Source organism: Haemorhous mexicanus, chromosome 9 (genome assembly GCF_027477595.1).
Source record: "Haemorhous mexicanus isolate bHaeMex1 chromosome 9, bHaeMex1.pri, whole genome shotgun sequence".
Taxonomy (NCBI): Eukaryota; Metazoa; Chordata; class Aves; order Passeriformes; family Fringillidae; genus Haemorhous; species Haemorhous mexicanus.
In genome coordinates this window covers 28,325,098-28,338,382 of record NC_082349.1, presented here as the reverse complement: position 1 = coordinate 28,338,382, position 13,285 = coordinate 28,325,098, and the positions used below count along the sequence as shown (strand labels likewise).

The following is a 13,285-nucleotide window of genomic DNA, read 5'->3' as shown; positions in this document are numbered from 1 at the left end:
AACAAGCAAGGAAAAGTGCTGTGTACTGGCTTTGAGGCTGCTGTAAACAAGTGCAAGATCATCACACTCTGTGACCTCACAAATACAGATTTATTTCGTAGAGTATTCCATGTAATCCTAGCTGAAGCATTATAGGGCACATCTACACACACAGATTATTAAATCTGAGCATTTTAGCTCAGTTGTTGCTGTATTGTTAAGTAGCAGTAACTAAGGTTCATTTGAGAGTCAACCTGCAAATCTGAAGTTTGTGAATTAGCCACTTCTGCATAAGGATGAAATGGACTTTGGGAATGTGGAATTTTATTCTAGCTTGTGAATAAAAAACCTCTTTACTGTAAAGATATGGATGCTATTTGTAAAGTGGTGTAACATTGTTACAGTGCATGGTCATAGAATGTGATTTTATTATTCTTTCTAAAGCATCCAGAGATTTCACTGGCATTATTGCTGTGCAAAGGATGCCAAGCTGGACTCTAGGATTAGAATTTCTAAAAATGTGAAATTTACATTGATAGGGAAAAAAAATCTTCTGTAGTCTTATTTCCAAAGAAAATATTTCCATTCTGTTTCTATAGTAAATGGTATTATTGTCAACATCCAGTGATGGATGCAGTTTGTATTATAATTTCACAGTTTGTTGCCAGTTGTAAAATGATGTGAGATTTGAGAGCGAACTTAGAAAAATAAGGGAGGAGGTGAGAGAGTAGAAAGGGGAGAAGTTCCTCTAAGGTCTGACATTGTGTGTGTTTACAGAATGAGCTTGCCACACAATAAGCTGCTCTTGGCTTCCGGGGTGAGCAGGAATGTCAGGGAGTTTTGTACAGCAGGAATCGAGCGATGCCTAGGAAGCAGACGGGAGGACAGAATGTACGGAGGTGGCGCAGGGCTGCGGGTAAATCCAACTTACTGTTAGTGAGCTCCTGAGAACAACTAGGAAAAGAGTACTATAGGAAGCACAGTAAGCATTTCAGCAGTGGGTTTTATTGTACTTGACAGGCAGTGCTGCTTTGACTCTGGGCTTGGTGACTGACCGGCCGTCTGAGGTCCAGAGGACTCTTGGCTGGAGCTGGTGCTGCAGATGCTCTGGGCTGTCAGAGCGGGGTCCCACTGGCGGCTGTCCCTCAGGCTGGGTTGTCATGCGACTGCCTGTCTGTGCCTGCTGTACAGGTGAGAGGATGTTCTGCACAGCAAGTGTAGACAGGCAGACACATGACAACTCCGTCCAGCCAGTCCCTTGGAGCCATCGCCGCTGCTGTGCAACACTTTGTGCCAGTCCACTTTGGGGGGCGTTTGTTGGGGGAACACACATAACAGAATTAAACTTTAAAACATTGGCAGCTGCAGAACAAGAACAGAACTTGATTTTATTCAGAAAAGAGGCTTGGTACATGAGTTATAATTGTGCTGACACATATCAGGGATGTGATTTCAACAGACTGCTCACGCTGAACATTTGGAAAAGCAAAAAGAACCGAAGCCATGGTTTATTTTATATGCAATCCGTACAGGGTTTTGCCTGCACATTGTGCTCACACATAGTAATTTAACCAGATGTTTTTACTCTTCATGGAAGCACAGAAATACTGAAGTTCAAGATAAAGGATATGTTTATACAGTGCATATTTTCTAGGAGCAGATAAGTACAATAATCTGGGATGTTAAAAATAAAAATCCTTCTGTATAAATGGAGGCTGCAACTTGCACATTAACTCCATTATACGGAATGTGCTGGAAAGAAAGCTGATTGCATTTTGGATAGATTTTGCTAATATCTGTGATAGCTGTACATGTATTATATTCCTTTTAGTATTTTGGTTTGCATGTTATTTAAATTTTGCTTTTCTCAAAATCTGTACTTTCCAACAAAATAAATTAACCTCAAAAAACTTCAGTAAGTTTTTTTCAGTCAAATACAGACTATACTAGAGATCAAAAGCACACAAACAGTACCATTTCACATCACAAGATGTGCTGCTTTGCTGAATTTTCTCTGTACACTGTATCTACACACAGTGACTGTAATCCAGCTTTGCACTGACATTTGCAACATTTCTGGGGTATTGTTTCAGAAGGTATAAAAGCCATTGGAACCTTAAAGGGGGAAAAGAAGAATTGTACTAATTTTCTCTACAGATTAAATGTTTCTGGTTTGTAATGGTGTTCTTGAGTTCTGTTGCTCGCTAGTGCCACCATAGGTAAGCAACAAAGTTGTGCTTTCAAACCCTTCTCAAACATACCCCATTCAGAATACAATTTTAAGTCCAGCCTGAAAACTGATTATAAATTACCAGAGATTAAAGGTGGGAATAGCCCTGAGGTTTTATATTAAACTAATAGTAGGTCATTATGTAATCATTCAGGTGTTTTGTCTCTAGTAATTTTGCCATAAATAATAATATGCATTTCAGTTAATATACAAATTAACTATACAAGTTAAGTTTATCAATTATATGAATGGAATTTTCCTTGAACCTAACAAGGTGTAATAAGATGTCTTAAATAAGTGAATCAACCACAAAAAATGGCTAACTAATTCAGAGATGAAGAAAAATTAATTTCAATACATTAAATACTTTGTCTTTATAAAGTGCTTACTTAATTTTTTATAGCTAAAAGCAAAATTTTAAGAGTATGCTTTAACTTGCCATTTCTTCCTGCCTGCTTCACCATTTTGAAGAAAAACAGAAGTGGAAAATTAGAAGTATTTTTAAAATAGATATAATACACTGACTGTTTCGTAGATTTAATCAGATTTAACTCCTGCATTTAGTTGCTAAAGAAATGAAAAATCTTTCATCTGGAAGAAAATTAGGTCTGACTTTCTGTGTTATGGATCCTTCTTGAAATAACAAAGAATTGCGCAGTCAAAATCGTTGGCAACCTATAGTACAGAATATTGGAACAGCAGAAGTATGGATTTTCTAAAATGGATTTTTAGTTAACAACTGTCAGGGAGGTTGTGCTGGGAGGAAAGCCGTAAGTGGAAACTTTGTGCTGTCTTTCTAATAACTGTACACAAGGAGAATTCATCAAAGAATCAGCACAAAGCTTTACATCTCGACAGAGGCAAGTTTGTTTTCCCTTCAGTTAATTCACTGTGTGCTGCTAGACATGAGTAGATGAATATCTCCACTTGATTTTTATTTGAAAACTGAAATTCCTTGAAATTTTAGTTAACTTGCTTAAAGGGCTTAACATTTTTGTGTGCTGTGTCTGGTTGACGTACTAAGTCAGTAAAGGATTTTAGAATATTTTAGAATACTTATAACAAAAAAAAAATTCTCATGAGTCAGTAAAGGATTTGAGAATATTTTAGAATACTCATAACAAAAAAAAAAAATTCTCATGATTGCCAATATTATATTTAGAGAAACTTATGGTAAGGACCTGACTTTAAATATTGGTACCTTGGTAACTGAATTGAGATATGTATTCCCTTCAGTAGTGATCTGGACTCTTTATTTAAGGGAAGGCTGTTATTTTTAGATACTGCTTTGCAATGCTGTGTAAAATGCAGTACAGAACTACAGCAGAATAATTCAGGAAAGTTTCATTCTTAACTCTGGCATTTCCTGTCTTTTTGTAGGATTAAACCTGACCCTTAATAGTATTTCAATTAAGATTTTATTTTTTTCCCCTAAATAAAGTACAGTTCAGGAAGCAAAGCCTTTTACAAGTAAAAGTAAAGTTATGCTCTTGATTAAAATGTATTATTTAAAAGACCCAACAGATTAAAGTTTAGGGCTTTTAATTTTCCAATCTGCATAATAGATTTTGATTGAAAGATTATAATGAACGTTCTATGTAGAAGCCTGGATTTTTTATGCAGGTATTTTGCTATTTTGGTTATAATATTTTCCATCTAGAAATGATACTTGGGTGGTCTGGAGGCACAGTGATAGTACAGGAAGGGGGGCAAGGAGCGTGGGGCGGGTGGCAGTGTCTTCATGCTCTGAAAATACAGATGCACAAAATAGGACTGGCAATGATCATACAGGAGACAACATGCAGCTTAATGACAAGGCAGAAAGATGGCAAATGACATAGGTTTTTTTAAAAGTAACTAGTTTTTTTCACATTTGAATACTTATTTGATCTATATTTATTTCTGTAAAGTTAGCTGACTTTCTCCCACCCTTCTCTCTCTTTTCCTTTTTTTTTTAACATTAAAGGAATAGTTAGAAAAAGTTTGAAATATTTTCTTCCTCTTCCCTATTTAATTTTTTTTTGAGTGCACTTAAATAAAATACACTCTCTAAAGATGAAAGAAGGTCTATTGTATTGAAACACTCACCTATTTTAAATGTTCCTACTGGCTTCAATATGCATTTTATGGTAATATGTATCAGTTCATACAACAGGCTTAAGCATTGGTATTGTCCTGGCTTTAGAGAACTCTCACCATGATTAGTATGCATTGGGTCCTGCTAGTTTCTTTTTTTATTCATTACAAAAAGTAATAATTGCTGGTATTTTAGTTTTTGGTTTTTTTTCCTCTTGAAATATTTATATGCAGCCTGCTTGTGTTTGTTGACATGCCTGTTTAAAGCATCTTGTTTTATAACTATTGAAATCTCTTCTCTGTGACTATGATCAACTAGAAATTGTTTCAACTAAACCAGCAGTGTTTTAAGAACCGCAGAATCATTTAATTCACTTTGAAAATGTTTTGATTCCTGAGCCGAGGTCAATATACTTCCTTATTCATTGCTAACAATACAGCCTTTCTTTCCATATCTGCTGCTTTGCACTCTGCATTTCCCCCCCCGCCTCCTTTCCAAGCCCCATGCCAAGGGGGCCTCCTCGATCTCAGCCTTACAGTCTAAAAATGTAACTTTGAAGAGTCATGGGTGTATGGGAGGGGAATCACTTCCTAAACCCAGAAAGGTCATTTAAAATAAAGATTAATGCAAATAGTGGACTAGAGATAAGAGAAACACTCGTTCCATATGTTTCCATCGTCCTTGCTTATTTAGCAAAAGTTAACACAGGCTATCTGCAACGCTATTTTCATGGAGAGCCTATTATTCCCTGGATAACAGTATTTCCTTCCTTAATTTCTAGATCAGAATTAAAAAAAAAAAAAAAAAATAGCTTTGCAAGTAAGCATTAGAGAGAAAAAAAATTTTGCAAATTATCATATTCCCCTTGAAAGCAAAACTGAGCGAGTTTCTCAACAAAATTTGGAAACATTTTTTTACCGCTTAAGCAAAATCTAAGTCATAAAACTTTTCAGATTTGTGATGCCTAAGACAGCAATCATACGTAAAGATTGAGAAATATTAATGCCAGTTTGACTCTAGTTCCATTCCTTTAATTTCTTCCTGTTACTTCAGATTTTCTCTTAATAACCACATTTGTATGTGTGTTGTAACTCCCCTTTAAAGCAGAATGAGAACAAAAATTCCATCTACTCATATGATAATGGATTAAACCCCACTAAGTTAATCATAAAAATAATCTTCTGCAAAAGAAAAGGAAGAGAAGCTGAATAACTTACAAGTGTAAATATACATCAAAAAAAGAGTTTTTTGGTCAAAAGAAAAGTTTTGCTGGGAGGCAGAAGGAAATGACAATGCTAGTCCTTCCTTTGTAAGCTTTAAGGCTGCCAGTCCAGGCACCATCACACCAACACTACGTGACCAGTTCTCCCCAAAAGCTCCTCTATTGATTATCAAAGGAGCAGTGGAAAAGGTCAGCATAATATACAGATTTTTTTAAATAAAGAAAGTCTAGCATGAAGGCTGTCTAAAATACAGCACACCTTCTGCAAAATCGACTGTTTGTAATACAAGTGGCTGCATATTTATGCTAATTCTTTTTACAGTACAGCTATTCCAAGCCTTCCTGGCAATAATGAGCACCATATAGGTGGGATTTTTTCCGGTTGCAGTAGTTTGTTACTACTGTTAACTTTAGGGGAGCTGACTCTGGAGTTTGGCTGGTATCAAATTGCAGCCCAGACTTTTTGTATTATTTTGTCCGTGGGGATTTCATTCAGCCTGAGGGTTTTTTTCCCCTACCAGGACAGCTGGAAATTCACCAAAGCAAACTTCTGCATTGGTTTACAAATTCCATTTTTATCAGTGGGATTCAGGACAAAGTAACTTATCATTTTGAATGGTAGAAGAATTATCAGCTATTCAAAGTGCACATGAGAGCGGCAGCAATCGATCGGTCCTGATCATTCCCATGCAATATCCAGCCAGGTATCGGGTTGGAGAGCTCTTTCTTCCCTTTTACTTATTGAATGATTTATTTTCCATCGCATCCTGAACTTTAAAAGGTAATTTTTCCTGACAATCAAAGATTTTGTATTCTACATGGCAGAAGTCTAGTATGGAGTAGTCAGTTTTTCTATGGTTTCCCTCCCAATTTTCATTAGCACATCTAGCATAAGTTACTTCAAAGAAGTTTCAACTGCATATAAAAAAACTAAGTATAGTTTTCCCAGAGGTGATATAATATATTTTACAATAATATAAAATATTATTCATGCATTCTTTTCTAGTATTTTATTACTTTAAGCAAAAATAATTTTTAAAAAATTGATCTTCAGATCATAGATCGCAACAGGAGCTATTCAGAATACATACTTCTAGCAAGCCTAAGAAAAAAAATTGTATACTTCTTAAATATTTATACTGAAAGCTTCAAGTAAAAAAAAAAAAATTAAATTTACCTTTTTAGTTTGTTGGGGAATAAAGCTTTATTTTAAATTAAAAAAAAATTAGTAAAAAAGAAATGACCGACTTTAGCTTTACTGTTGTACACTTCTCTAGGCAGTGTACCTCTAGGCAATATACCTCTCTCATTTCTTGCATGGCTTTTAGTGCACCATCAGAGCTCCATCTTTCTTGCAGTGATGACTGGAGGAAGGGGGGAGGGGAGTCACCTAGGTTCGCCAGGTCATAGGCCAGGTGTTCTTCCAAAGCAGGCCTTACCAGAATGTCTTCCCCGCTTTATTCTGCAGTCCTCCTTTTTCACAGTGTCCCTTAGCGTTTCTTATTCCCTAGTGTGCAAAACCTGTGAAGAAAAATACTGGATATGAGATCTGAAAGGAGCAATGAGTGTCTTCTCCTTGGCAAGAGCAACTTGCGTCCCCAATAGTCCACGCCGCCGCTTTCCCTTGCCCAGTCTAACCAATGTGCAGACTACTGTACAACAGCATTGTCCTGAACAGGTAGTCTGAACACTGGGGCGACGGAGCAGGATCTCCGGACGCGTCTATTTATTTATTTTAAATCCTCTTTTAGTCTCGGGGAAAAACTGCCTTCCTGCATCACGGGTTGTGCTCGGCTCTCGCTCACACTCTGCAGCACTCACTGAAACACACTGAAGTGCTGTGATTTCCAGTCTTGACGTGGCACATTTGCAGCAGACTGGGGATCTGGCAATGAATTTAGGACCAGGAAAAGGGGGAGGGCTGGGCCTGAGAGTCCATATATGGGATGATGTCACCCTGGGGAGGTTTGGGTATGCACTGTGCCGCTGGTGAGACCGCTAGAATTGCCTGCTCTCAGACATGGGTCTGTGTATAAAATGGTACCAGATGTTTTAGTGTAATGTTAAGCAGTCATTTCATCTTCAGGCCAGATTTTTTTCTTCAACTGGGCAGGAAGTGGGCCCCAGTATGGAAAAGCTGTAAAAAGTCAAGATGTACAGTTTCACTGCAGCCAACAGAGAGCGAGTTAATGTAGATGCAGAATTTGCTCTTTTGTGAAGGCTGAAAAACAGAATTTATAAAAAGGATTCTGCTCAGGAAGCTAGTGTAATAAGCCAGTGCTTATTTTCTTTCTTTTTAATGACTCTAGTTGCGCTTTTTTATTTTGGCATTTCAGACCAAGAAAAGGGCAAATAGGTTCATTTTTTCTTGGAACTGTCAGCGGCATGCAGGCTGCCGAGACTTGAACAGTAATTAGAGTTACTTCCTGAAAGTGAAGCCCCCATGAAAAGTCTGGAGAAATGTTCTTTGTCATAGCCTCTACATGAGTAATTAGTTCCACATGTGGCCTTCCTATTTCCCTTCAGCTATTTTGGCTGGCTGCTTGAATACTTTGCTATAGCTCAAGACTTAAAGAAGCTTTAAAGTTTTCATTTCAAGCATCCACTGTGAAAATAGCTATTTCTGGTGTCATAATAAATTGCTTCTGGTAGATCAGTGCTATTAGGCCTGGCATTGTTTTTCACTGGTAACCCTGCTGGTCCCATTTTTCTTTTAATGGTGCTTGGTGGAATTATTCTGCTGAATTTTATCTTTGATGTTTACCAGATCTATTCAATTTTGCCAACTATGACTTTACCGTAGATTTTAAGATATTCTCCCCACAGGCAACCAGCCTTGTTCTCCGGTAAATTTTTTTTTCTTTGTTACTCATTCTGCTGAATCAAAGTGTTGTACTTAGATTGATTTTGTTGTGTGGGTTTTTTTCTTTTTTAAATTTGCCTTAGCCCATGGTCTAACACAACAGCTGACAGAACAAGTTAGCTCTTCTCAAGTCAAACCTGGAGGTGATTGTGTCTGGGTCTGGATATGCACTGGATGCAGTTGGTGCCAGCAGTTCTTTTTCTGCCTGGAATTCTGAGACAAATATCAGTGTCTCGAGAGGTAGATCTCCACCAGCTTCCTGGAGAGGAATGTGTGTAAATCTAAATGTGTTCTGTGAGCTCTGATGTCCTAAATAACTTCTGCAGGATTTGGTTCTTCCTAGGTGCGGGCAGATTCTGAGAGCCAAAGCTCTTAGAGGTGTGCACAGGGCAGTTTGCAGAGCTCTCACTTCATGGAGCATGAATGCAACAAACTTGGATGCTGGGGAATTGGAATTGGAGTCTGAGTCCAGCAAAAAGGAAAAGTGACCTTCAGGCTGCTTTGTGGTGGTGTCAGGCCAAACTGAGTGTCTGTTTAGAATGTGCATCCTCCAGCTCTCCCGTTTGGGTCACAGGGGACTAACATGTGTCCAAGCAGTGCTGGGTTTCTTGTTTAATTAGCAGAGGTAAAGGTTTGGAGAGGTTTAATGTGATACGTGCTTCGCTTTCTTAAAGCCAGCAACAAGTGTGTCAGAGAGAGTGAGTTGGTGGGCAAGGGCTTTTGAAGATAAAACTGTAATAAGGGAGAGAGTTGAGCTACACCATGGATAAACCAGGAGGGTTCCTTGTCTGTGTATCATTGCACGTGTGGGGACTGGCTTTTTTATGGTATTCCCACTTGGCACTTGCCTTGTGGAAGAAGAATACAATTTTGGAAAGACTGAGGACTGGTTTTTGTGAGTGGGACCCTCAGTAGAGCAGTCAGATTTTCCCCTGTGAGGAACTGTCAGAGATTGATTACTGCATGTGTCACCAAGAGCAAGAAATTATGTTGTCAAGGAAAGACAGCGTCCCAGGGATCTTCTTTCCATACCAGCAGAAAGGGACGTAGGCTGAATAACACAGAACACAAAACATTAATGAACCAAGCAGGTTTAGGGCTGAGGGAAGTGAAGTTTGGAATCTTGCTGCCAAGTGCAGCAGCTTTAGTCTGTGAGTTTTTCCCGAGATGGTTAAATAGAACCAGAATAGCTCCCCACACTGCGGCCTGGAAATTTGTTCCCTCTAAGTTTTGTTTCCTGGCAAAAGCACAGCTTCAGAGGAATGAAGGAGAACAGGGGGTTTGGGTTGTTCTGGGAGCCCAGCAAGAAGCTAAAGCCTTTTTGGGGAGAACCTCTAATATAGTGCAAAGCCATTCAGACCTCTAATGCACTTTTTCTTTCCTTCCTAAGGGCTGCTTAGCTGCTTACACACATCTGTCTTAGATGTTTAGACCAAAGCCCTCCTTTTCCACTTGATTTCTCTTTGGAAAGGAATAGGCCCAAAAATCTATTGACATTTCCATTCCTTCTGATACCAAGTTGAGACTAGACTTGAAATATTTGAAATCTTTCACTGAATAGCTCCCCATCTCTACAGTGGGATTTGAACTGCTTCCAGTCAGCTTCCAAGGCTGTGCTGTGCTTTCAGCCGTCTTGCAGCATGGCAGGTTCCACTCAAACAGTCAGTATAAATAATAAACTGTTACCCATAGTTTATACTAAGTGCCTTCCAAAGGTAGTGATAAACTTTCATTTTTCATGAGTTTATCATCATGCTGACATTCTGCTGTGCCTGTGAACTCAGCCCCGTGATTAAATTATTTTCCACAAGCTAACAATGTTCTGTGATTTTTAACTTGGAGGAAACTAAGGATTTTGAGAAGTCAGACTTCTTCATTAATTAATGCTTATTTGGAGGATCCCTATGAAAAAGCAAATAGCTGTATTTCTGCTTGATTGTTTTCTTCTCCTGGCAGACAGCAGTGTAGTGCCGGGCCATTCTTCACACTGAATGGGAGGGACATCTTAGAAATGGTCATGAAGTGTGTGGGTAGCACAGGAGCTGTGTGCTCCTTGTTTGTTAAACATCCCAGACTGCATTTACGTGGTGAAGTGGCTGAACTGCCATTAGTGTGCATTTTTTGCATTAAAAAGTTACTATGGAAAGTGTCTGGAGAATTGTAAATTTTGTATCTCTGCTTTGTAAAAGCACTAGATATGATCCAGGAACTCCAGAAGAGTAAGTGGGTGTCTGCAGCTGATAAATGAGTTGAAATAATAGCAGGCAATTGTACATAGCTATTTTTGAAATTCTCAAAGAGAAAGTCGTCTGCCATGATTTGATGTAGCTTTTTTTGCACATACAGCACCTAGGTTAACCCTTTTTGGTGCTCAATAAGCTAAATCATGATTTAAAAGGATTAAGAATACGTAGGCATAGGATACAGGCAACAGTATGAGCAGGCTGTCATTGCCATCAGAGCACAAAACCCCTGCAAAACTACATCCAGGGTCTGTTTTGAAGCTGAGCTTTTGAACAAAGTGAGTAGGGAATTAAATGCCAGTGAGAGTGAACAAATGCAAACAATCTCAATTGTGTTCACTTTTGTGCAGAATTCTTGGGTTATGGATGAAAGAAGGAAGGAGGGAATAAAGCAGGGACAGAAGAGGTGAGGGCGGAGGAAGCAGCAGCACATGAGGCGAGAGTATCTGATTTTTGTTTCTCTGGAGGTTGTGACCCTTCTGTTAATGAATATCACTTATGGTTGGGCAAGGCCTAATGCAGTCCTGCAATTCTGTTGTTTCTTAGTCTTCCACTGTGATCAGACTCATTTTTTTAATTTTAAATTTACAAAAAAGAAAATTTGTCCCTAAGCAGTATTGTTCCTTCTGGCCAATGCATGTAGGCATGATTGGTGCTTTTAAGTAGCTGTGCCCATTGTTATGAGAACATGCTATTGAAGTGTGTTGCTCATTTTCAACTTGTTCCATCATCCTCATGTGTTGGTTTTAGCATTATTCATGGTGTCTTGAAAGATTGTGAGGCTAGCAGGAGTTTAACAGTGCTAACTGAAGCCCCCTTTGGTTGGGACCCCTCTGTGAAGGTTATAGGACTGCCCAGAGCCACATCTATGTGCTGCACAGTTTTCCAGGCAGTCTGGTCTCAGTATTGCAGTCAGTGATTTGATCTTTTATAAATTAGTTTAGTACAGCTCTGGACAATGTTCCAGCCTAATGCCCCTCTGTTGTGTGGTTCCTGTAACACATAATGGACTGGTGAAAACCACAGTCTCTAAACACTGTATTCCCTGTTCCCAGTCCTTTTTCCTCGCTCAATCCCTTATTATTTGTCCCCCAGTCCTCTCCCTTCTCACCAGTTTGGATGCTTTAGGATACTTACTATTTCACCTTTTCTCTGCTCAATTCCACATTTCTGCTCTATGTGCTTTGTCTCAAACTTTGTTCAGGTTTATGGGAGAGGCACAAATGGGGAGAAGGCAGAGCTGGAAGTGCTCAGTCCAGCTATTTTGGATATCTGAGATGAAATTCATAACAACCATGTTCAGGAGCCTGTGTTTCCTTTACCTTTGGTGTACAGGGGACATTCAGCACCTCTGAGGTGGACACCTATAGGGAGCCACTGCTGATTTCTGTCCTCCCAGCTGTAAGGAACCCAACTGCAGGTTCAATATCGATGCTACTTCTTTTTCCCTTTTCAGCAGCCTGGTTATATTCACCCTGGTTGTAATATGTGCATCACCTTCTAGTCTGTATTGTTCAGTATTTTTTCTGCCTTCCTAGCCAGTGGTCAAAGTTTATCAATGACTAACCTGAAACACTGGAAAAGAACCAGTGTAGTACAGAGCAGGTATTTTCATGTACAGCTGACTTTGTGCTCACTGTGCATTTTTTCAGCTTAAATTGTGGGTATGCACTCATGCTCATATTATATCTGATATAATATACATAAAATAATAAATTATTATATATATTATATATATTTGAATATCTAAACTGATATTTGGGTAGTAAATTGATTTGGGGGAGCCATGTGTGCTCAGCACAGTGGTAACAAGTGATTATAATGACTGGCAATGTTTAGATTCCATATAGGTTATTTCATTCCTGCTGAAAAAAAAAAATAGCTGCCTTGTTGAATTGTTGTGGCCTTAATGGGAGGTATCCTCTTTGCCTGTCATGTTTTTCTTCAGGAAAAGAACAGGATATGGAATAGCTTTGACATTTCCTTAGTCATTGCTTACTCATACACAACACACAATTTGTGGGGATGCAAAATTAGCTGAGCTAAGTTAATTTTCAGAGCAGTGGTGAAGAGCACGGTATGCCCTGGATTAACACTGTCCTCTTTCTTGACTGCTGTGATCTCCTCTACTGTGTTTTAGCCCTGCAGCACGTTAGAGTTAAGCTTTTAGACCCTTTATAAAACCCAGATGTGCAGCTGAATCGAGTGTTCCTTTTCCACACTCAGGCTGAAATGTTTCAGTCAGGTTACCACATCACTGGAGTAGCGTTGCCTCTCTCACAGGAGATGTCACTTCTGCTACAAAGTGATTGTAGCATTCAGTAAAGCAAAATAACTGCACAGTAAGGGGGTGCATTTGAGGGAATGTAGGAGCCTGTTGTTTACTGCCTAACGAAAGCCAGGATATATAATGGATAAACTTGTAGTGGTTTATATTTCTTTTTCCATTCTGTTCTAGAAAAAAAATTTCTTTGAAAAGAGAACTGCCTGGGTGACTGGAAAAAGTGTATACTACTAGAAGTTTCTAGTTAAAAATCCTGTGTTTTGTTGGTTTAAACTGCTGTCTAATTAGACTTTGGGGTTTGATTTACCCCTCAGAAATATTTTTATGAACATTCTTTCTTCTGCCCAACTGAGAGACAGTTTGTTGTTACTTTTGTGGGGTTTTTTT

The 13,285-nt window shown here is 38.8% G+C and overlaps 1 protein-coding gene and 1 long non-coding RNA gene across 6 annotated transcripts in view; one reads left to right on the top strand and one right to left on the bottom strand.

Moving 5' to 3' along the window:
• The window catches only part of DNM3 (dynamin 3), a 171,593-nt gene that overhangs the window by 52,764 nt on the left and 105,544 nt on the right, over positions 1-13,285 (top strand). The gene's annotated exons all lie outside the window — the stretch shown is intronic.
• On the bottom strand, positions 963-7,396 carry LOC132331316 (uncharacterized). Its single transcript, XR_009487548.1, has 2 exons — positions 7,330-7,396; positions 963-7,029 (listed from the first exon to the last, which is right to left on the bottom strand). It is a non-coding gene; the product is annotated as an uncharacterized LOC132331316 (long non-coding RNA).